The 26,262-nt window shown below is 36.9% G+C and overlaps 1 protein-coding gene across 4 annotated transcripts in view; it reads right to left on the bottom strand.

Moving 5' to 3' along the window:
* ZHX3 (zinc fingers and homeoboxes 3) overlaps positions 1-26,262 on the bottom strand; it is a 155,939-nt gene that overhangs the window by 73,448 nt on the left and 56,229 nt on the right. For all 4 annotated transcript variants that reach the window (XM_027867051.1, XM_027867048.1, XM_027867050.1 and 1 more), the window contains one exon: positions 12,023-12,119. The gene's annotated coding sequence lies outside the window, so the exon portion shown is untranslated. The remainder of the gene's footprint in view (positions 1-12,022; positions 12,120-26,262) is intronic.

Genomic DNA, 26,262 nt, shown 5'->3' on the forward strand with positions numbered 1-26,262 from the left:
GTAAATCTGAACTTAACCACACAGGACAAAAGATGAACTTCCAAAAATAAAGAAGAGTTTGATAAATTTTTAGAAAGAAAACCACAACTGAAGAGATTATTTAATTACCGAACATCCTAAACAACAGAATTGCAGGAACGAATAAATGCAGAAAGCAACAGTAAAGGAGTCACAATAGAAAGAGCAGTAAAAGATTTCTTTCTAAACGTACACAAGGAGACAGGAGTGAAAGTGGAAATCTAGTAGAGGTAATAGTAAAGAGGTAGACAGGGTGCATTATAGACAGAACTTGGCAATACACTGCTTACACGTGAATGTTTATTTTGTGGGACTACATTACAACATGGGAGGATACATGAAAGGGGAAGCATAATGAAAGAGAGAAGTGAGCGATGTGCCAGGGTCAGATCAAGGGCTAGCAATGATGGGAAGGTCCACCTATGTGGACTGTGGTCTCAAAGAAGAGCCTCCAGGGGAGTGGGTGAAAAGGAGGGGGAAAGACTGAAAAAGGCAGGAAAGGAAAGAGGTCTTACTTTGTAGGTGGGAGGGATTCTACTGATGAATGCTCTTATGGGTGAAGGGAGATGTGGACCTTATACTGGATGAGATCTGAGTGATTTGGTGCCTGAAAAGTCTACTTGTCTTGGGAGGGGAGAGGGAGTTGGAACTCTTGGGGGCAATTGGCACCTGGAGGATTGGAAGAACATAGACACAGGGAGGAGATTTCCAGGCAAATGTAGGGGGGAAAAAGGCTAATGAAACAAATTAGTGGTGGGGAGGAGCCCTACCATGGGGCAGTGTCCTCTCTGACACTTGCAATAACTGGCACTGTTCTAAGAGTAAGGCACAATAGAAAAGGGGAATCTATGAGGGTAAGCCCTACAAGGCAGTGGCAAAAAGCACCTAGAGAGCAGAGCCTAGAATAGAACCCTAGATGTATAAATAATACAGAGAAAAGAGAAAGGCCAGATGATTAAAAGGGGCCTGAATCAGAGAATAAGGGTCTAGAGTAAACAGAAAATCCCAGGGAATTAACAAAGATACTAATTGGGATGATTAATGGCTTCAGCAAAGTTGCAGGCTACCACATAAAATTCTTGAAAAGCAATAGCATTTCTATAGAATAATAACAAAACAAAAGAAGCATTAATAGAAAGGGAAATTACATTACAAATAACTGCAAATTTAACAAAATACCTGGGAAACAACCTACCAAAGCACATTTATAAAGACATACAGATTAAATTACAAAGATTCTGAAGTATTCCATAAATGAAATCCACCTTGATTATGGCAAAGAGATTGACTTCTGGGCTTATGGAGTGATTCCACTCACATTCCTGGCTGGCTCTCTCTCCAACTAGCATTGACACCAGATCCTGAGACTACAAGGGCCTATACTAGTTCAGGTCACCTAAATGGGATGATTGCTTAATAAATGTTGAGACCACTACAGGTGGATCCTGAGGAAAGATTGACTAGAGCAGGTCTTGCAGCCTCCCTTCATCAAGCATTATGAGGGCAGCTAGGCCTAGAGCTTTTCTCCCCTCCAGCAATTCAAAGTAGCAGTATGGACAGTGTTGGTTGCAGGTTGAGTAATCCCAATCACTTGCTGGGCATGGCCTCTTACCAAGAGAGATCTACTAGGAAATCCATAAGGGTTTCAAGTAGTGAGACAACTAATTGACAGCTGTGCCTTCTGCCTCTATGGATAGTTATTAAAGAAGGGAGAACACCAGAACAGGACTGCCCTCTTCCAAAACTGGCCTCTTGGCCCATTTCTAGGCTATGATGCAGGAGAGAAGGGAGATCTAACCAATATGATAATGAATCTACATTGTTACATAGTTAAGATGCCCATTCTGGGCCCCCCAGAAGTCAGCTTCCCAACCCAAGACCCTTTGGAAGTCCAGTTCCCCAATCTGTGGCTTTAGTTAACCAAGTCACGATGAGCCACAAGTCACACACAGGTATTTTTCCCTCCTCTTGTACTCTTTGATGATGATGATGCTACTGTAAAGACAATCAGCTCTTTGTCCCCATCCCTACTGTTCAGGACTAAAGGACTTGAGAGGAAAGAAAGGGGAGCAGACAAGAATGATATTCACATCTTTACTATTGCTGTCCATTTTTTTATATGAAATAAATCATTTTACATGCTGGGGGAGAAACAAAGATGTGCAATCGGCAGTTAGAGATAAAAATTAGAAGCCAGGAAAAAGAAGGTGAATAAATAAATCTAAGAATCATTTGCATTTAGATGACAACTGAATCCACGTGAGCTGATGTGACCACCAAACAAAATAATATGTCAGAAGAAGAGAAGAGGACCCAGGACAGTCTTGGGAGAGAGCTATGTTTAGCAGACTGAGCCTTTATAAAGATCTCAAGAAGGAGTGGTAGAAGGAGAACCAGGAGAGCAATGCCATGAAAATCTAAAGAGAAAAGAGTATCAAGAAGAGGTAATAATGTCAAAGAATCCAGAGGGGACAAGAAGAATGAGGATTGAGAAAAAGCCATAGGAATTGGCCATTAAGAGATCCATGGAAACTTTGGAGAAACCAGCTTCTCCTGAATGATAAAGCTGGAAGTCAGATATGAGTTCAAGTTCTTCCGCAGACACTTGCTAGCAATGTGAGCCTGGGCAAATCACTTGACCTTTCTCAAGTTCAGATTGCTCATCTGCAAAATGGAGATAATAGCATCTATTTCACAGTGCTATTATTAGGATCAAATGAGATAATGTGGTTTTATAAAAATGCTTTGCAAACCTTAAAAGCATTATATAAATGCTAGCTACTAGTATGTGTTGTTTTATGGTGATTTGCAGTATATTAGGGCAAGATACTCATCAACTGCTCACTTTTGCAATAAAATTCCTATTTTAATAAAATTGTTTGCATGATCTTTATTCTTATTTTTTCTTTTAGTTTTTTATTATAAACTTAATCATCAACCAATACTAAAATTTGCATAAATAAAGAATAAAACAAATCCCATTGAGAAATTGCTATAATATTCTGGGGCTTAATATAATCAGTACAATATCACCTGCAAAAACTGGAGGATTCTTTTGTCTATATATGGAATAGCTTTCAATTTAGGCACTACACATCCTCTCTGAAAATGGTATATACCTTTAGCAAGCATACATTCTTTGATTTTTGCCTTGCTTAATATTAATAATCAGAAAATCACCAAACAAAGATATCTCTGTTGTATTCATAAAGGAATTCTGTATGATCTGTATGATCCTGAGAGACTCCTTACTGGAGAAAAGTCTTTAAGTTTTGTTTTAAAGCCTTTATGTTTCAGGTTCCACTCTAAATATTTTCTCTGAAGAACTAAGACATATTTAATGGTTTAACAAAATGAATAATATTCTGATATTCAAGGTAAAATAATTTGTCTCTAGGCTTCTTTTGTCAATTGCTTATAGTCTTAGTCACTTCACTATAATGGGAAACTTGGGAAAATAACATCAATAAAATAATTTGCAGAAGCTTACCTGATCTATTTTACATTTTAATTTAGGATACTCTTGATATATAGGTAAATCATTCTCATAAAGATTTTATAAAGATAAGAAGTTAGGTATATAAGTTGATAGTTATTGATCTTTCGGTCAGCTAATTTATTGGGGGTACTCATATATATATATTTTCATTCTGGTATTTTAATTTTGATATCTTTCCCTGCCTATCTTATAGAGTAATATCTGAATGCTTTCAACATTGTTATCTACAATATAGATTTTCTTTTTTTTGAAAAAAGTTTTATTGATGTGTTTTGTTCTTACATTTTAATCCTTTCTCAATACATACTCCACCCCCTCCCAACTTAACATTCTTATGCAATATAGAACAATTCAGCAAAACTAATCAATAATGACTACCTCTGACAACATATTTAACATTCTGTATCCATAGTCCCTACCTCAGTTTGTTTGATCATCTATTCTCTGGGACTTAAGATTAGTCATAATAATTTACAAGTTCAGCTGCTTTTCAGTAATTTTCTTTTACATTATTGTAGTTGTGTATGCTGTTCTACAAATACTGATTACTTTACTCTCTAACAGTTCAGAGTTTTCCCATTCTTCTCTGAATTTTTCATATTTGTCATTTTTCATAGCATAACAATATTTTACTGCATCATATTTTCAGAATGGATGACATCAGGTTTTGCTTGGTTTGGTCTAGCAACTTTTTCCAATTTTATTTTCCTAAGTGTCCTTTCTGTTTTTTTCTTATCACATACATCGAGGACTAAGGCATCAGAGTCCAAATGTTATGGTTCTTCGGCCATAATGATGAAAACAGATTATAGAAACGCTGACAACCCTGTTCTATTTGTTGTCTCTATGTCAGTTTCATCCATGAATACTGCTGGGATGATGTAGATCATGGGAGGATATGTAGAAGAGTCTCAAACCAAGGTTTCTGTAGACTTGTTTTTTGCTTCCACTGTTTTTCCCTGTTTTAAAAGATAATACCACTTTTCATCTTCCTCTATCCTCTTACATGTATTCTAAATCAGTGTTTCCCTTGGTTGCCATCTCTCACTATTTAGCAAGGAAATGGTCTTTTTAGCCAAGGAGATTTCTGGGCTTTTTTGACCTCTTTTGCTATGGCTACTGTTTTATATCAAACTTTTCTAGAAAATGGCAATGACTGTCAATATATTGGTCTTTTTTTTTTCACTTTCTAAAACTTTTCTGTATTGAATGCTCACTTTAATAGATCAGGTTAAATCTACTGACATTGTTCAAAGTATCTTTAAAAAATCATCTTTAGCTTTTTTCTAACTTGGTGATTTTCACCTTTAATCAATCAATAAACATTTATTAAGCACCTACTATATGTCTGGTACTGTGTTAAGATACAAAAAGAGCAAAAGACAGTCCCTGTGGGACTGGAAAGCAGTATGGCAGAAACTAGGTATCTCAGGGTGATATCATAAGCAAATTAGGGGAGCATGGAATATTTTATCTGTAAGATCTATGGATAAGGGAAGAATTTGTAATAAAAAAAGAGAAAGAGAGTATTACAGGATGTAAAATGGCTAATTTTGATTACATGAAATTAAAAAGGTTTTGCACAAACAAAACCAATGCAACCAAAATTAGAAGGACAGCAGGAAACTGGGGAAAATATTTACAGAAAATTTCTCTGATAAAGGCCTCATTTCTCAAATATATAGAGAATAGAATCAAATTTATATGAATATAAGTCATTCTCCAATTGATAAATGGTCTAACTATATGAACAGGCAGTTTCCAGAAGAACAAATAAAAGCTGTCTATAGTCATATGAAAAGATGCTCTAAGTCACTATTAATTAGAGAAATGCAAATTAGAACAACTCTGAGGTACCACCTTACACCTATCAGATTGGCTAATATGACAGAGAGGGAAAATGACATTAAAAAATTGGAACACTGTTGGTGGAGCTGTGAACTGATCCAACCATTCTGGAGAGTAATTAGGAATTACGCCCAAAGGGTTATAAAACTGTGCCTTTGATACCCTTTGACCCAGCAATACCACTAGTAGGTCTATATTCCAAAAAGATTTTTAAAAAAGGAAAAAAAGACATATATGTACAAAAATACTTATAGCAGCTCTTTTGTAGTGAGAAAGAATTGGAAATTGAGGGGATGCCCATTAATTGGGGAATGGCTGAACAAGTTGTGATATAGTATATTATTGTGATGGAATTCTATTGTGCTATAAGAAATGATGAGCAGGATGGGTTCAGGAAAAACCTGGGAAAACTTATATGAACTGATGCAAAGTGAAGTGAGTAGAACCAGGAGACTACTACACACAGTAAAAGCAATATTCTACAATTATCAACTGTGAATGACTTCGCTATTCTCAGCAATAAAATAATCCAAGATAATTCTGAAGGATTTATGATGAAAAATACTGTCCACCTCCAGACAAAGAACTTGTGGAGTCTGAATGCAGATTGAAGCATACTTTTTTTAAAACTTTCTTTATTCTTTGGGGTTTTTTTTGGGGGGGGGGTCTGTTTACTCTTTTATAACGTGGCTGATACAGAAATATGTTTTGCATGACCGCACATGTACAATCTATATAAAATTGCTTGCTTTCTCAAAGAAGGGAGAGGGGAAGAAGCGAGTGAAAAAAAAAGAAAAAGAAAAAGACAGTCCCTGCCCTCAAGGAGTTCACAATCTAATGGGTTAGACAACAAACAATTATATACTAGCAAGCTATATATAGGATAAATAGGAAATAATTAAAAGAGGGAAGGCATTAGAATTAAGAGGGGTCAGGAAAGGCTTCCTGTAGAAGATGAGATTTTAGCTGGGACTTAAAGGAAGCCAGGGTAGGCAAAGATGAGAAGGGAGAGCATTCTGGGCATGGAGGACAGCCTGAGAAAATCTCTGGCACTAAGAGATGGAGTGTCTTGTTTGCAGAAAAGCAAAGAGGCCAATGTCACAGGATTAAAGAGTAATTGGCAGAGAGTAAGGTGTAAAAAGAATGGAAAAGTAGAAAGGATTTAGGTTATGAAGGGCTTCGAAGGCCAAAAAGAGGATTTTGTATTTAATCCTGAAGGTAATAGGGAGCCACTGACTTTATTGAATAGAGGGGATTTATGTGACATGGATAGAAGTGCACTTTAGGAAAATCATTTTAGAGAATGAATATAAGATGTACTGGAGTGGGAAGAGACTTGAGGTTGGCAGACCCACCAACAGGCTCTTGCAATAGTTCTAGGCATGAGATGATGCAACAGAATGGTGGCAGTGTCAGAAGAGAGAAGGGGAATACTGGAGAGATGTTGCAAAGGTGAAATCAACACACCTTGGTAACAGATTGGATATTTGAGGAGTTGAAGATGACTCCTAGGTTTTGAGCCTGAGGATGATGATGTCTTCTACAGTAAGAGGGAAGGCAGGAAGTAGGGAGACATTAGGGGGAAAGATAATGAGTTCTGTAAATGATTTGATTACATACAGTCAGCTAATTCTAATATGACTCTCACATCAATATCTATATGTTTTCTACAAGGTATGACATTATATATTTCATTTTTTGTGAAGTTTTCCAGTGTTCACCACATCTCAACCTTCCAATTTCTCCTTTAGAAGGCATTCATGACATAGGAGTGAGACTTGGGGTTTTGGCTCCTTTCGTTTCTTTTTTCCCTAAACTTTCATTTAACGAGCATTTTTCCCTCTCCTTTTCATCAACTGGAAAGAAAAAAAAACCCTAGTAACAAATATATATATATATGTTTATATGCAAAACAAATTCTCACATTGGTCATATAAAAAATATATGGCTTATTTTGCATCTTGAGTTCACCCATCTTTCTGTCAGTTGGTGGATAGCAGCCTGGGTCAAAGGTTTACAGTTTAGTGACTCTTGGGGCATAGTTCAAAATTCCTTTCCAGAGTGGCTAGACTAATTTACTGTTCCACAAACATGGCACTAATGTTCCAGTTTTCCCACAGTCTCTGCAACATTTGTCACTCACTTTCATTCTCAAACCTGAGCCATGTAACATATTCATATAATCATAGTTATAGAAGGCCATAAAATTCTATTTTAATACTTCATCATGGCATGGAGAGGACCCTGGGATTTTGAAAGCTGTATCAGTAAAACATAAGCTCTGATGGGTTCTACTAGCTCAAATAGCTTCAAGTATGGTCTACAGTCTGTTTTGCAAGGAATAGCCTAGCTAAGTACAGAAAGCCCATCACTGTAGACTGGCTATGAGTCTGCTGGCTGGTCTCCTTACCTCTTCTCCTAACTACATTTGATCTTTTACTCAGTTTTCAAATTGTAGGTGATTCTTCACCTGGGAGATGGCCATCTACCTGAGAGCCAGTGTGGCTTCAGAAAGGGCCAGGGAACGGTCAATATGGTGTTTGCAGCCTAACAACTCCAGGAGATATGCCAAAAGCAGAACAGAGTTCTGTATATAACATTTGTAGATCTGACCAAGCCTTTGATACTGTTAGTTGCAAGGGCTTATGGAAAATTATGTCAAAATTTGGTTGCCTGGAGAAGTTTATCAGTATTGTATGTCAATTTCATGATGGCATGCTTGCCTGGGTTCTTGATAATGGACGACGATTTTGCGCTTTCCCAGTCATCAGTGGAGTGAAACAAGGCTGTGTGCTTGCTCCCATGCTTTTCAGCACGATGTTTTCAGTGATGTCGTGAAACGCTTTCAGTGAGGATGAACATGGCCTCAAGGTCATCTACCACACTGATGGCAAATTCTTCAACTTGAGAAGGCTACAAGCTAAGACCAAAGTGGAGCGAGTGTTGGTACATGATTTTTTGCTTGCAGATAATTGTGCACTCAATGCAGCCTCTGAAGTTAAGACGCAACAAATTATAGATCAATTCTCTGCTGCTTGTCCTAATTTTGGCCTAACAATTAACACCAAGAAAACACAGGTGCTCCATCAGCTAACCACACCATCCATATGTGAAACCATCAGTTATAGCAAATGGAGAAGTTCTGAACGCTGTGGATAAATTAATTTACCCTGGCAGTAATACTTTCAAGGGATGTACATATTGATAATGAGATTGACACATGCCTTGCCAAAGCTAGCTTTGTTTGGGAAACTCTGAAGGAAAGTGTGGGAGAGAAGAGGTTATTAGACTGACTACCAAACTGAAGGTCTACAGAGCTATTGTCCTGATCTCATGGGTGTATGCCTGTGAAACCTGGACAGTATACCAATGCCATGCCAGGAAACTGAATCACTTCCATTCGAATTCTTAGGAAGATTTTGAAGATCACCTAGCAGATAAGATACCAGACACTGAGGTCCTTTCTTGAACTAAACTGCCAAGCATTCAAACTCTACTGCAGACAGCAGAACTACGATGGGCTGGCCATGTTGTTCGAATGCCAACTGTATGCTTGCCAAAAAGATTATTTTACGGAGAACTCACACAGGGCAAGCACTCACATGGTGGTCAGAAGGAGCAATACAAGGACACTTTAAAGGTCTCTCTTAAGGACTTTGGAATTGATTGTGTGACATGGGAAATGCTAGCACAGAACTGCCCAGCATGGCGTGCCTGCATCAAAGAAGGTACTTAGCTCTATGAGCAAAGCAGAATTGAAGTAGCTCCAAAGAAATGTGAGATGCACAAATTTAGAGAATCTACCCCAAATGTTCACATGGACTATGTGTGCATGACCTGTGATAGAGCATGTCAAGCTTGTATTGGTCTGATCAGCAGCAGCTGAATGCACTGTAACTTGACTCTAACATAGTGATGTCATTTTGGTCGTTTTCGAGAATGAAGGAGGACAACAACCAACCAACCAACCAACTCCCCAAAGTACGCTTGACCTTTCCATCTACCCTGAAACTGAACCTTCTTATGCAGGATATCTGCCCTAATGAAAATATGTGCTCCTTTGGAGCAAGGATTGTATTGTTTTCTATTTGTATCCCCCCAGTGCTCAGCATAGGATCTGATATATAATATACATGTAGTAAGTGCTTAATAAATGTTTCTCCATCCCACCACACAACTGACTGAAGGATGTAGAGACTCCAAGATTCTACTGTGCTTATTGCTTTATTTTTAAAAAAGCATTTGAACTGGTAGAAGAAAACAGCACCTTAAAGACTCTCTTTCAACAAAGTGTCGTCTAAATATATGTCCAGATCAGTCAAGATTCTTTAAAAGATGTGAGTAACTACAGAGATAACATTGCTCAATGACCCTTTGATCAGAAACACCAGGTGAGGTATAAAACAGGGAGATGTATGTTTGCCAAAAGTGTTTGCCACTGTAGTGGAGGAGATCCAGTGCAGGCCATGTTGAAGAGGGGTTTTCTTTAGATGATGATGTCCTCCAGATGTTACATCAAGCACATGGTAACACAAAGGCTCCTGTAAGAGTTCTGTGACCCCTCAAAAGAGTTTGGTCTGATCATCCACAAAGGAAAAATCAAGTGAATACAAAATATCTATTGCTCAAGTGATGACATACAGTTTATCTGGACATTCCATAGAACTTCTCCATCATATATACATCAGGACAAACAGTACACATAGAAAATGGGTTGGGCCAAGAATTAAATAAGAGGAGAGCAGGTTAGATTGTGTTCAGGAAATGACAAAGCTCCTTTAATGACCCCAAATTTCTTCTAGAAACAAAGGCCCATGTTTTTAATATCAATATTCTATTGGTGTTGTTATGTAACTTGGAGACAAGAAACACAATTGTCTTCAAAGCACTGACAATAAGTATCACACACACACACACACACACACACACACACACACTAAACCCCACAATGGCTGACTACAGCATAAATGCAAAGAGCTAAAAATATAGACTGAATACGTGTAATTATTTTTTTTTAAATTTTTAATTTTTTTATTTTTAGGCAATTGGGGTTAAGTGACTTACCCAGGGTCACACAGCTAATAAGTATCAAGTGTTTGGTCTGAGGCCATACTTGAACTCAGGTCCTCCTGACTTCAGGGCCAGTGCTGTATCCACTGCACCACTTAGCTGCCCCATTTTGTTGTTGTTGTTTTTTTGTTTTGTTTTGTTTTGTTTTTGAGGCAATCAGGGTTAAGTGACTTGCCCAGAGTCACACAGCTAGTAAGTGTCAAGTGTTTGAGGCTGAACTTGAAATCAGGTCCTCCTGACTCCAAGGCTAGAGTTCTATCCGTGTCGCCACCTAGCTGCTCCTGTGTAATTCTAATGACCAAGTATAGTTCCAAAGGAGAGAGATGAGGAAAATGCACCTCCTTACCACAGTAGAAATGGAAGACTATGGGTATGCGATTTTGCATATGCTACCAGACACAGTGTATATATACTGGTTAGTTTTGTTGAACTATTTTTTCCTCTCTTTTAAAAACTCTGTTATGAGGGATAGCCCCCTGGGTAGAAAAATAGAAGGGATAAAATTAGAAATGAATGTGACATAAAAGTCATAAATAAAAATATGATGAATTTTTTTAAAAGACATTAATTGCATTAGAACACACCTATTTCATAAAGGGGAAAATATCTGTATTCATGTTCATTTCCTCTTTGTCTATATTGTTTTCCCTATTAAATTCTATGTTCCTTTAGGATAAGCTATGTCTTATTATTAATATTTACTTCATTGCCTTAATATAAATTTTATCAATCTTATAGTCAAATACCTTTTTTCTTCCTCCTGAGAATTTATTAGGGCACAAAGAAATTAAAATATAATACATATTTATATGTTTGCAATTTAAGTGATATGTATTTAATTTAGATTTTCAGGTTATCTCAGAGTTTGTAGTCTAGAATTCTATATGTTGTTAAGTGCTTAAGAAATACCTGATTAGTTGAATTAAATTAAAAATGAAATAGTGATGCACAAAAATAGGTCTTCCATTAAAGTTAAAAAATAGATCGCTGGGGCAAGGGAGCTAGGTGGCGCAGTGGATAGAGCATCAGCCCTGGAGTCAGGAGGACCTGAGTTCAAATCCGACCTCAGACACATAACAGTCACTAGCTGTATGACTCTGGGTAAGTCACTTAACCCCAACTGCCCTCACCAAAAAAAAAAAATAAATCACCAGAATGGGCTTATCAATTGCAATAACAGACACAAAATATATTCAACAAGTTCAGAGTCTCAAAGACTAATCAAATCTCTTTTTTGTGTAGACAACATTAATCAAACTATTAATATCTATTATGTTCCTACCAGATTTGCCTTCCCATCTATCCTAATTTGTGTGCTCTTTATCTTCTTGATTTTTTTTAACAAACAAAAAAGCTTTCTGTTCAGCAAAATTAGCAGGGAAAATTTTCTTAAAGGAAAGGGACCTTTACAAGCAACCAAAAAGCATATCATGTACAGAAGCACCATAAGTTATACATTTGTCTAGTTTTTCTCATTAATGATATTCACATTACATCAATGAATGCAAAATTATAAAAGCTGGAGTTGCAACAAAATTTAAGATTCAGATGTATTTTATTTAGATGAGAAATAAAAGCTTTCCTTACCTCATTATTTTATCCAGTTCTTTCTCTTCACTTTAAACAGACTTTTATGCATCTTTAAAGTGTTCTTTGTCGCAGCACCTGTGGTTACAATTCAGCCCTATGTAAAACAGAATAAATTCTATTACTGAAACATAGCATCAAGTTTCATAGGGGAAAATCACTCAGAAACAGAGTGGGCATTTCGGCCAAATAGTTTCAATTTTCTCTCATGCCAAGCCTTTTTATAAGAGCTGTGGAAAAAAAAAAAGCTAGCAAAATTAATTAGGCATTAAGGGAACCAAAGAGTAGCTATCTATACTAGATAAAAAGCTAAACACAATAAAAAAAGCAACATAATGGAATTAAAAATGTAAGCAGATGCTGGGATGCATAATTGAAACTAGAACTAGCACTTGATTATATAATAAGGGCTAGATACAGAGAGGATAATTAAAATGTAAAATTTCAAAACCTCCTTTTACCCAGGAGATTCACCATCTTTCTCAACCTAAACTTTTACCACAGCTCAGCAGAAATAGCAAAAATCAGTTGTTTAGATTAGTGGTCTTTACAGTTTCAGGTCGTACAAATTTTCTGGGTTTTTTTTGGGGGGGGTGGTAATTTTTTATATCTTAAACTCCAACTTTTGAAGTAGTACTATACTGGGGCCTAAAGATGAAGGAGCAGACACCAAGTCTATCTATGACTATACTTTCTTTTAACAAAGCCCTAGCCATGTTTCAGAGATTCCACAGATTCTGTGAAATAAAAGTTTGAAAGTCACTTAATTAGAATTTCACATTCTTTCTCCTACAAGAAGATTCTTTGCTTAAGATGCTCATGGTCAATGAAAAGGCCTGAAAGTGAAAGAATCACAGGAAGAAGGAAGAGTTATAGACAATCTATGAATCTGAGAATGAGTTACTGGACCGTGGGGATTGAGTAAGTTCAGTGGATCAACAAAAAGCAATTAGTGAAAGTTAAGACTTAGGTGTATGCTAAGCCGTTCAAGACTAAGAAGCAGTTGAGCTTTTGGTTAGTTCTATAGTTTTGTTTTAAGTTATGACTTTCCTTTCCCTTTTAATTATTTTACTAAGACCAGTAGTTCAAAATATCAGAATTCCTCACCTTTTTTCCTTAAAAAGTTTAAAGAAAAAAATATATATAAGTGCTTGTGATTATACAATGGATCTTTCCCATAACTAAAACTACTACCCTACGTACATCACAATAGGGAAATCCTTAACACAAATCTAATAAAAACCAGAAGCTACAAATATTTTAATCTAAAAATTCATACTTATCTATTTCAATTTCATTAATGAAGACATTTAATCTAGAGTTGCCATTCTATTATTCTTTTTTTTTTTTCTGCTTTTTGGTGAGGCAATTGTGGTTAAGTGACTTGCCCAGGGTCACACAGCTAGTAAGTGTCAAGTGTCTGAGGCTGGATTTGAACTCAGGTCCTCCTGACTCCAAGGCTGCAGTTCTATCCTCTGCGCCACCTAGCTGCCCCCACTCTGTTATTCTTAGCAGACCTTTTTATAATAAAACTTTTAATGCTACACTCTATCATAACTGACATTTAGTGTTATAGCTAGTTGACTAGAACATAGTGCAAATGCCCAAAGCTGTGGATTTTATCATCTGTGAGCTAGCTTTGTTCTATTCTTTGACTCCTGACTTACACCTTTAACTGATTTGGCCAGCTTGCAAATGTATGTTCATAAATAGGAGTAGAAGAAAGATTTATCCATCACCACTCTTGGAGAAACATTAGACATGGTTGAGCGTCAGTCATCAGCATTACCTTCATTTAGAAAAATGCAGGATTATTATTATTATTCTTAAGAAAGCATTTATACTTTCTTAAGCAAGGTGTCTCTTCAAACGTTAAATTACTTTCCAGATAAATAACATTAGAACAAGCTGAAGTGCTTTTTTTTTAATTAGAGGATGATAAGAGGAATTTTAATCAAGGGGCTCTATTTTAAAGTTGTTAATAAAGGCTTTTCATTGACTTAAAAAAAGTTTACAGATATTATTCTGTAGCCACTGGAATTTTCTTGATCTTGAGCATTAGTTTGATGATAACATTTCAGGCACTCTCAATGTATAGTTTAGGGGCATATCAGACTTTTAAGAAAGAAATATTACAAAGGGACTGAGCAAAAATCTAGAATCATAGAATGTTAGAACTGAAAAGGACCTTAGGGATCATTTAATCCAACCCTCTCATTTCATAGATGAGTAAAGAAAAGCCCAAAGAGATGACTTGACTTGTTCAAGGTCACACAAATAAAAAGTGGCAAAGCCAGAATTTCAACCAGGTCTACTGATTCCTAAGTACAGTGCTCTTGCTACAGTTGTGATAGCCCATGAGAGAATGACTGCAATTTAGTAATGCTTTCCTTATTTAGTTGCCTTAAAAATTATAATTTTCAGAAAATCATGGTTCTCTCATTTCCAAACGGAATTTAGAGGGTTTTTTTCACTTAAAGTATAAACTTTCAAACAAAATACAGAAATCAATCAATTTCAGTCCCCACATTTACTTGTAAAGCAATCAATCAACTAGCAGGATAAATAAAACTACTTATGGCTCCTCCATCAAGGATAAAGTTTTACCAGTTCCAAAAAACGAAAATGAAGCACCAATTCTTGTAACTGTTAGTCTAAGAAGGAACCCACTTGGGATCATCTGTCTTTGAGTTCTCCTGGCTGCAGCTAGGGCAGTGAAGGGATTTTCCCAATGCAGTAACATTACAAAGCTCTTGAGTTCCAACAGCCACATGGTAACTATGACAGCAAATCCAGAGGTGCTTGTGAGGTCACAGAAAACCTATGATGTAACTTTAGTTTTCTTTGATATAATAATAATTTCTAACCTTTATAGGTTGCTAGGTGGCACAGGGGATAGAGTGCCAGGCCTGGAGTCAGCAAGACTCATCCTTCTAAGTTCAAATTTGGTCTCAGACACTTCCTAGCTGTGTGATTCTGGGCAAGTCACTTAACCCTGTTTGTTTCAGTTTCCTCATCTGTAAAGTGAGCTAGAGAAGGAAACAGTAAACCATTCCAGTATCTTTGCCAAGAAAACCTCAAATGGGATCACAAAGAGCAAGACACGGCTGAAAAACAACTAAACAACAACTTTCGTGCATTGCTTATCATCTCCAAAATTCTTTACAAAAATAATTTTTATATTAACTGCAGAATAGTAAAATATTAATTTCACAGAGAAGGAATAAGTAATTGATTTACACATGGCTCTAGTGATAGGCGGGATAAGAACTTGGGGATTTCTGGTTCCATTTTATATTGAACTGTTTTTATTTACACTTTTCTCTGCTACTGATAAAGGCCATGAACTATATTTAACTATTTAATAAATACATACTGAGGAGAATGATTGGTAGCATATCACATATAAACTAAGATCTATCTCTAAAATAGTCCCACTTTGGTGGGGGGAGGCAGAGCCAAAATGGCAGAGAAAAGGCAGGGACTTGCCTGAACTCTCCCAAATTCCCCTCCAAACTTTACATAATGCCTCACAATGAATTCTGGAGCTACAGAATCCACCAAAGGATAGGGTGAAGCAATTTTCCAGCCCAACAACTTTCTACTCCAAGGATGATAGGAAAGGTCTGTCATACTGGGGTGAGAGTGGAGTGCAGGTTGTGTCTCAGCCAACCAGCGGCAGGTCTTGGGGATGACTGAATCAGCAGCTGCAGTGATGGCTTCTGGACCTCAGTCCACAGACAGTAAGAAGGTCAGACAACTGATCAGGAGGAGAATAAGGAGGTCCCTTTGCTGGCATGGGTTGCAGGACTCTAGCACTTCCTATACGCAGATCTAGACTATAGTATTGGGTTATGGTCCTAGGACAAGAAGGAGCACTAGCATACCACAGCTTGAGGCCACAGGGGAGTAGGAATTCTGGTTACAGTTTCAGGGCAGGAAAAAGCACTTGTGGTCACCCATAGACCAGAGTAGAGGCCAGGAGATGAATAAACATACCTCTCCTTAGATTGTGTCACCTGAGAAGATATAAAAACTTACAGACCTCCACAATTAGCTCTGAAAACAGTTGCCCAAAAAACCTGAAGCTTAGGACAGTGTCCCCTCCACCTTGGAAGTATAGCCCAACTTTAACATATAAAGTTAAAAATCAAGAAATAGCAGGAAAAATAAGCAAACAACAACAACAAAAAAATGCTGACCATAGAAATTTACTGTGGTGATGGAGAAGATCAAAACAAAAATGCAGAAGAAGACAACAAAGTAAAAACTTCTACATCCAAAACCTCAAAGAAAAACATGAACTGGTGTTAGGTCATGGAAGAGCTCAAGGAGGATTTTAAAAGTCAAGTAAGAGAAGTAGAGGAAAAATTGGGAAAAGAAATGAGAGTGATGCAAGAAAACCATGAAAAAAGAGAAAACCATTTGGTAAAGGTGGCACAAAATATACTGAAGAAAATAACACCTTAAAAAACAGAACAGGCTAAATGGTAAAAGAGGCACAAAAACCCACTGAAGAGAAAAACACTTCAAAAACCAGATTCAGCCAAATGTAAAAAGATATAAAAAAATTGAAGAAAAGAACTTCTTAAAAACTAGAATTGGCCAAATGGAAATGAAGGTACAAAAGTTCACTGAAGAAAATAATTCCTTAAAAATTAGAATTGGGCAAATGGAAACTAATGACTCCTTGAGATATCAAGAAAATGATAAAACAAAATAAAATGAATGAAAAATAGAAGAAAATGTAAAACATCTCATTGGAAAACAACTGACCTGGAAAATAGATCCAGGAAAGATAATTTTAAAATTACTAGACTACCTGAAAGTCATGATAAAAAAAAGAGCCTTAACATCATCCTTCAAGAAATTATCAAAGAAAACTGCTCTGATAGCCTAGAACCAGAGGGTAAAATAGAAATTGAAAGAATCCACCAATCACCTCCTGAAAGAGATTCCAAAATGAAAACTCCCAGGAATATTATAGCCAAATTCCAGAGCTCCCAGGTCAAGGAGAAAATATTGCAAGCAACCAGAAAGAAATAATTCAAATATCATGGTGCCACAGTCAGAATAACACAAGATTTAGCAGCTTCTACATTAAAGGATCAGAGGACTTGGAATATGATATTCCAGAGGAAAGGATATGATATTCCTAGCAAAAGAGCTAGGATTACAACCAAGAGTCACCTATCCAGCAAAACTGAATATAATCCTTCAGGGGGAAAAATGGAAATTCAATGAAATAGAGGACTTTCAAGTATTCTTGATGAAAAGACCAGAGCTGAATAGCAAATTTCACTTTCAAATATAAGACTCAAGAAAAACGTGAAAAGGTAAATGAAAAGAAAAATCATAAGGGATTCAATAAAGTTAAATTGTTTACATTTCTACATGGGAAGATGATATTTGTAACTACTAAGAACTTTCTCATTATTTTTCCCCCATAGATTTATTAAACATTAATCTTTTATACACATTGGATGTGATGTCTGGTATATTTAGCTAATCTATTGATCTCTCCTTTTTGCCTATTAGTAGTTAATTTTTTTATATTTTTATTTAAAGTTTTAGTTCCAAATTCTATCCCTCCCTCTCCCTGAAATGGTAAGCAAATATAGATTATATATGTGCAATTATGTAAAACATTTCCAAATAAATCATTTTGTACAAGAAGATTTGAATAGAAGAAAAAAATGAAAGAAGGTGAAAAATAGCTTTAGTGTATATTCAAACAATTTCAGTTCTTTCTCTTGAGGTGGATAGTGTGCTTCATATTAGTCCTTTGAGATTATCTTGGATCATTGTATTGCTGAGAAAAGCTAAGTCATTCACAATTCTTCATCGAACAATATTGCTGTTACTGTGTACAATGTTCTCCTGGTTCTGTTCACTTTACTATGCATCAGTTCAAGTAAGTCTTTCCAGGTTTGTCTGAAATCATCATTTCTTCTAGCACAATAATATTCCATTACAATCATATACCACAGCTTGTTTAGCCATTCCCCAGCTGATGGGTATTCCTTTGATTTCCAGTTCTTAAGCACCACAAAAAGAGCTGCTATAAATATTTTTGTACAAATAGATCTTTTCCCCTTTTTTTGGATGTCTTTGGGATATAGACCTAGCAGTGGTATTGCTGCATCAAAGGGTATGCACAGTTTTATAGTACTTTAGGCATAAGAACTTCCTCATTATTATGGCAAAAGGAGTATACAAAGACAGAGTGCATGGGCATGAACTGAATATGATGGGATAATATCTAAAAAAATTAAGGGGTGAGAAAGAGGAATGTACCAAGAGAAAGGAAAAGGAAGAATGGGGATAAATTATCTTATATAAGAGAGGCATAAAAAGAGCTTTTAGAGTGAAGGGGAAGATGGGGAAGGTGAGGAGGAGCACTTGAACCTTATTTTCATCAGATCTGGCTCAAAGAGGGAATAGCATACACATGCAGTTAACTGGGTATAGAAATGTATCTTACCCTATAGGAAAGTAGTAAGGGAAGAAGATAAGAGAACGGGGGTAGTGGTGGCTGATAGAAGGAAGGACAGATGGGGAGAGAAAGTAGTTAGAAGTAAAACACTTTTGAGGATGGACAGGGTGAAAGGAGAGAGTGCAGGATAAATGGGGCAAATAGAATGAAGAAAAATACATGGTAGTCATAACTGAAAAAATTTCAAAGCAAGTTTCTCTGATAAAGGCCTCACTTCTCAGATATATAGAGAACTGAGTCAAATTTATAAAAATAAGAGACATTCCCCAAATGATAAACAGGCAAAGGATATGAACAAGCAGTTTTCAGATGAAGTAATCAAAGCTATCTGTAATCACATGAAAAATGTTCTAAATCAAGATTGATTAGAAAAATGCGAATTAAAACAACTCTGAGGTACCACTCTACACCTATCAGATTGACTGAAAGAAAAGGGAAATGACAATTTTGGGGAGGGGGGTGAGGCAACTGAGGTTAAGTGACTTGTCCACAGTCACACAACTAGTGAGTGTTACGCGTCTAAAGCCAGATTTGAACTCAGGTCCTCTGGACTCCAGGGCCAGTGCTCTATCCACTGTACCACCTAGCTGCCCCTTGGGAAATGACAAATTGAGACACTAATGCACTGTTGGTGGTGTTTTGAACCTATTCAATCATTCTGGAGAGCAATTTGGAACTATGGCCAAAAGGCTATAAAACTATACATAGCCTTTGACCCAGCAATATCACTACTAGGTTTGCATTCCAAAGAGATTAAAAAAACAAAAAGGAAAAGGACCTATATGTACAAAAATATTTGTAGCAGCTCTTTTTGTGGTGGTAAAGAATTGGAAATTGAAGAGATGCTCATCAATGGGGAAATGGCTGAACAAGTTGTGGTATATGATTGTGATGGAATACTATTACACTTTAGAAATGACAAGCAAATAGCTGTCAGAAAAACTTGGAAAGACTTCCATGAACTGATGTAAAAGGAAATGAGCAGAACCAGGAGAACACTGTACACAGTAACAGGAATACCATATGATGATCAACTGTGAATGACTTTATTCTCAGCAATATAATGATTCAAGACAATTCTGAAGGACTTAATGATGAAAAATGCTATCCATTTCCAGGGAAAGAACTGATAGTCTGAAAACAGATCAAAGCATACTTTTTTTTTTTTACTTTATTTTTCTTAGGTTTCCCCCTGCCCCTTTGGTCTGTGTTTTCTTTCCCAAATGACTGATATGGGAAATATATTTTGCATGACTGCACATGTATAACCTAGACCAAATTGCTTGCCTTCTTAGTGAGGAGGAAAGAGAGGAAGGGGGAGAATTTGGAACCCAAAATTTTAAAAAAATGAATGTTAAAATTATTTTTACATGTAATTGGGGAAAAATAAAATATTAATAAAAAATAGTCCCAACCAACCCTTTAGTATCATATCTTAAACTATATTATAAAGCAGTAATCATCAAAACTATTTGATAGTAGTTAGAAAATAGAAAAGTAGATTAATAAACCTGATTAGATAAGCTTAACCCAGAAAAAAATTAAACACAGTAGCCCAGAGGTAGACAGAATCTAAAAGTGAAAAGATATTAAAGTGTTTTCAGAAGAAGAAATAGAAAGGATCAATAGCTACATGAAAAAAAATTATCTAGTCATTAAAAATAAATACAAATTAAAACAAGTCTGAGGCTTCATCTCACATCCATCAAATTGGCAAAGAAGATAAAAACTGAAAACAATAAAGATTGGAGAAGTTATGGGAAGATAGGTACATGAATACCCTCTTAATGAAACTGCAAATAACCCAACCATTCTAGAAAACATTTCAGAACTACCTGAATAAAGCCACTAAACTGTTCATAGCTTCTGATCCAGTGATCCCACTAATGGACATAGAAAAATAAAGAAACATCCATATACTAACACATGGATTTTTGTGGTAGCATTAAGCTGGAAGCAAAGAGGCCACTTATTAAATGGGGAATGGCAAAGAAAATTTTGAGAATGTTAATATGATGGAATTTTTGATACAATAATGAAATAATAGAATTATTACAGTAAAGAACAAGCAAATATGAAGAATTCAGAGAAATATGAAAAAACTCTTATGAAATTATGAAGAACCATCAGAACAATATATGAATCAATCACTATAACATAAATGAAAGCAAAGCTCAGATTTTAATGTACAATCTTGGTTCTATAGAACAGAGGATGTAACACAAACCATTGGATTGTCAGACTTAGTTACTTTGTCAGTGTTAACATACGTCATTGTTTTTCTTTGTTTCAGGACTCATTGGGTAGGTAGGTGGGGGTGTATCAGGAAGTAACTAACATAAAAAGGCATCAATAAAAGTTCTGAAGACATCTCAATGCAAGAATACTGAATATGAAAAACTAGCCAAAGTTTAACAAGGGGAATATCCTCAGAACACTTCATAAATAAATGTAGCAGGGGCATGGTAGCTATATAAAGTTAAGCTACTAATATATTCATTATTTCCTCCAAAAATCATGGTTAAATTAGATTAAATTGCCTGAGACTGCTATTTAGGATTGCCTTCAACCAGGAATTACTCTATACTAGCAACAATAGGCATTTTTTTCTTAAGAAAAAAGCTATTTAAAGTTATAAATATACCTTGGGCATTATTTGCTTGTATGCACAACAAATATCAAGATAATTTTGGACAAAGTATAGGAGAAAAATTCTAGCTTAAAAAAGTTAAGGATAGGAAGTCAAACCAGAAATTAAAAAAGCAGCAAAAAATCTTCAGAGAAATAGAGAATGAAATTACACATCTCATAAAGGAAACATCCATAGGATTATTAAATAAGGTTGAAGGGTGGCTAGAATTTCTTTGGTTCTTATGTCTCGAGTTGAATTTCCAAATATTAGTCAGACAGTAACCCTTTACATGTGGACCAATCGATATTTACCATCAAAGAGAATCACAATGTATAAGGATCAATTAACAAACAGATTTGGGAGCCAGTATAGTAAAACAAAAAGAAAAATCACTCTGGAGATGAGTACCTGGGCTCAAATCTCCCTCCTGAAACTGTGTGACCCTTAAATGGACAAAGTCACTTAACTTCCCGAGGCTTCAGTTTCCTCATCTGTAAAATTTGAGTGCTGAATTAGATGATTTCTGAGGTCCCTTGAAGCACTATATACATGATCTTGCCACTCACAATCAAGTTGAACTTCAATTGGAAAATAGTATCTGATTTTAAAATAACCTACTTGCAGTGTCTATAAAAACCCAATCCAGTAACTAAAAGCCAATTATACTTATTTTGCCAGCCACGATAATGCTGAAGACAGCAAAACAAAAGCCAAAAACAAAACTTGCCACATATACTTAACACTACACTCACATTAATAAAATCTCTCTGAACAAGACCATGCATTTTTTCCCATAGGTCAGAGAAGTCTGTTCTACTTGAGTGAGGATATCCTCATTAAAACCAAGTATAATAAATGAGTGTATATTTACCTTTTCAAGTGGAATTGGCCTTTGTCAGAGGAGGCCTGGGAGTATTCCCTAGACATCCTAAAAGAAGAGTTTGAGATAAAGACCACAGGTAGTGAGTCCTTCTTGAATAAAGGAACATTCCCCTTGGTGAGGATTAATCATGTCAGTTGGAATATATGCTTTAAAATCTCCTATTGTGGGGGCACCTATGTGGTGCAGTGGATAGAGCACCGGCCCTGAAGTCAGGAGGACCTGAGTTCAAATCCGGCCTCAAACCAAACACTTGACACTTACTAGCTGTGTGACCCTGGGCAAGTCACTTAATCCCAATTGCCTAATTAAAAAAATAAAATAAGATCTCCTATTGCAAAAGTATCATTTTAAAAAGTCTCAGGGGAAGCTACATGAGCCAATAAGAATCTTATCTGTGAAGTTAGCAGAGGGTTAGTTTGAACTACAAGCAGTGCTCAGAAATAAATGGTGACAGTTTAAGCTCTGCACCTGTCAGCTAGCTATCCATACAGAAATGAGGCAGCAGCCACATGCTATATGAGACAGAAAACCAGAATCAGCTGATAAGAATAGGCACCAAGAGGTCAGTGTATTTAGGCTGTATAGCTGCTGTGGAGGAAGAGCCTGAGCACCAGAAGGTACCAGCCACAAGCACCAACTCAATAAATAGGCCAGTACAAGGGAAGGAACTTGCAATCTTGGATGTAACAAAAGCCCAACTAGACACCCAGAACTGTGCCAACAAGAAGTACAAGTGGCTACTTTTTATATTGGTGACGACTAGATTAGACACGATAGGAACTCATCCTCTAAGAATTTTTTATTCTTGTACCCATCATCATTTTATTTTCTCTTCGTTTCTTAGTGAAAACTGAGGTTATTTGCCATGAACTCCTTTTTCCTCATCTCCTATCACTCAGATACCTTCTGTCACTTCTCCTTCACCCATTTCACATGAAGAAGAGGCCTTACTCCTTATCAAGGCTAACCCTAAACTTGTTAAAGTGATCCCATTCCATCTCCTCTCTTCCAACACAATGCCCCCTGCCATGCCTACTCTTTCATTTATTTTTAGTCTCTTCCTATCGGCTCATTTCCTGCCGCCTACAAACACACCCATGTGTAGTCTATCCTGAAAAACCCTCACTTGATCTTTCCATCCCTGCTATCATTCTATATCTCTTTGGCCCTTTGTAGCTAAACTTCTTGAAAAGCCCATCTACAATTGGTGCCTCCACTTTCTCTCCTCTCACTCTCTTCTTAACTTCTTACAATCTAGCTTCTGATCTTATCATTTCACTAAAACTGTTCTCTCCAAAATTATTGATGATCTCTTAGTTGCTGAATCCAATGGCCTTTTCTCAATCTTCCTTCTCTTCAACCTTCTCTGCAGCCTTCAACATTGTTGATCACTCTCTTTTCCTTGATACTCTCTTCTCTCTAGGTTTTTGGGACACCACTCTCTCCTAATTTTCCTCCTATCTATCCAACCACCCCCGCTCTGTCTCCTTTGCTGGATCCTCCTCCTATAATGGAGAAGGATTGGGAAAAGCTTCCTGTAGAAGGGATTTTAGTTAGGACTTCAAGGAAGCCATCTCTGCAGTCACTCTGTTTTATAACATCAGTCATCTATGCTTCTTCATTCTCCCTAGCCCTCTAGCTAACCAGTTTCCAAGTCTTATAAACTCTCTCTCAATATCCTTCATGCCAGTCCCCTTTTCTATGCTCACAAGACCCTCATCAGCCCTCCCTTGGGCTGCTGTAATAGCCTCCTAATTGGTCTCCCTTGTTATGCCAAACTAGCAATTCTAAAACACAAGTCTAACTATGTCACTCTCCTGCTCAAAAACTTCAGTGTCCCTATTGTCTTTATGATAAAACACAAACTCCTCAGCTTGGCATTCTTGAAAACCTGACTCCCACCTACCTTTGCGGACTTATTTCATATTACTTCCCTTCAAACATTCTACACTTTGACCAAAAATGCTTACTACCTGTTCTCAGAACTGGACACTCCAATCAATCAATCAACAAACAATTATTAAGTGCCTATGTGCCAGGCAACAGAGATACAAAGACAGAAAGGAAAAAGTCTTGCCCTCACAGAGCTTACATTCTACTGGGAGTTACAGCATACACACACACACACACACACATACACACACACACATACATATAAAATATAAGTATATACAAAATACATGCAAGATAACTGACAGCAAAGTACTAAGCTTTGGAACCAGGGAAAGCTTTATGATAAAGGTGGCTTGAGCTGAGTTTTGAAGGAAATCAGATGCTAGTTAGGAGGTGCATTCAAGGCAGGTAGACGAATATGTGCAAAAGTAGAGGGAACCATGTATAAGAAACAGTAAGAGGGCAAGGAAAAGAATGTATTATGAACAGGAATAATACGTAATAAGACAGGAGAAGTATGTTGGGGTCAGGTTATGAAGAGCTTTTAAAATATAAAACACAAGAGTTTGGAGAAAAAAGGTCTGGAGCAAGAAGGGATTCAGAAGGCATCTAGTCCAATCCCCTCCTTTCACACACGAAGAAAGTGATGAAGATGAGAGTCTGGGGAAATTAAATGGCTCAGTCAAGATCACAGAGGAAGTATTAGAAGTGACATTTGAACCCAGGTCCTCTGAATCTAGAGCCAGAGCTCTTTCCACTGTACCACACTGTCTCGTAGAGATGACAAGGAGCCACTGGAATTTAGTGCACAAGTGAGTGACATGGTAACACCTGCACTTTAAGAAAATAACTTTAGCAGTTGTGTGAAGGACAGATTGGACAGAGGAATGATTTGAGGCAGGAGCTCAATTAAGAGGTTGTTACAACAGTCCAGATGAGGTAAAGGTCCGAACTGGGGTGGTAATATGTGAGTAGAGAAAAAAATGTGGGAAATGTGGAGGTAAATTAGAAAAAACACAGCAACTCACTGGGTGTATGGGATAAGGCAGAGTGAGGAGCTGAGGACGGCTCTGAGGTTGTAGATTTAGGTGACAGCAGTGCCCACCTGCCATGGGGGCATGACCCCCTCATCTTCACTTCTTGAAGGGCTTAGCCCAGTGCCTCGCACATAGTAGACACTATATAAATGCTTGGTCCTTCTTTCCTTCCATCCTCTCCCCTATAAAATGAATTCTTCCTTCATCAGCATGAGGCACTACCATTCCATGTCCAAGATCTCAACTCTCTCTGAGACATTTATTCTAAGCTTTAATTACTTGTTAAATAGCCTCGTTCTCAGTTTCCATTGGATTGTCCAGTCAAAAGTGGGGAACCTGTGGCCTCAAACATATGGCCTTGAGGCCGCAGGCTTCCCATCTTTGGTTGGTTATGTCCTCTTAGGAACAAGTCTTACGTGCAGGGAGATAGTTTGGCTGGGAGCAGAACAGGCTGCTAGGTAGCCAGAGAGAAAAGAGATGACATTCAGTAGTTTATAAGCATAGCTCAGAACCAAATAAGACTAATTCCCAAATAATTCAAGGGCAGAGTATCTATCATATCACATGTATGTGAAGAATATTTTGAGAACTGGGTACATTTTAAGCACCCAGATATGTGGCTTATAAAAGCTTTTATAAAAGGGAAATGTTTTTGAAATAGTATAGAAATTTCCTCAGATATTACTCTTATAAACCAAGTTAACTAGAGAATATTCCCTCTTACTCTTTCCCCACATGCTCCTATTCTTTTGCTGGGGACAGGGAAAGATAAGTTTTTGAGGTGGAAAGAGAAATTGCAGGAAAATGGAAAGTTTCATACCTAACAATTTTAAAAGAAAATGGGAAGTTTTTCCACACTGAACATTCAAATGGATCTGTGTTCTCATCACTGTGGGTATTGCCTCCAATAATGCAGATTGCAACCCATACATGTTTGCCCGTCCTGTGTGATTCATATCTGTATCCTTCCATAAGTTCACCACTGGGGAGTCACTCAACATGTTAGAGACTTTGCTTAAGTTCTCATGACATTGCAATGTTAACAAGGGAGCAAAAACCAGAAAAAATTTAAATAACAGGGAAATTTTAAATAATGGAAAAGCATTTAGTATTGACTTTATTAGTGATTAGCAAGAGGTATGACTTGATGCATTTGGCCGTAATTCTCTCATCTTTTAAGGTCCCTCCAAACTCTAACACTCTATGATTTCATGACTTTATATCCAGAAAAGTTGAAGAACGTTATTGACCAGAGGAGCAACGATAAATTTTTAGATCAAAAGTTTCCTGGATATGTTG

The sequence above is a fragment of the Vombatus ursinus genome, unplaced genomic scaffold (genome assembly GCF_900497805.2).
Source record: "Vombatus ursinus unplaced genomic scaffold, bare-nosed wombat genome assembly UNPS02014785.1, whole genome shotgun sequence".
Taxonomy (NCBI): domain Eukaryota; kingdom Metazoa; phylum Chordata; class Mammalia; order Diprotodontia; family Vombatidae; genus Vombatus; species Vombatus ursinus.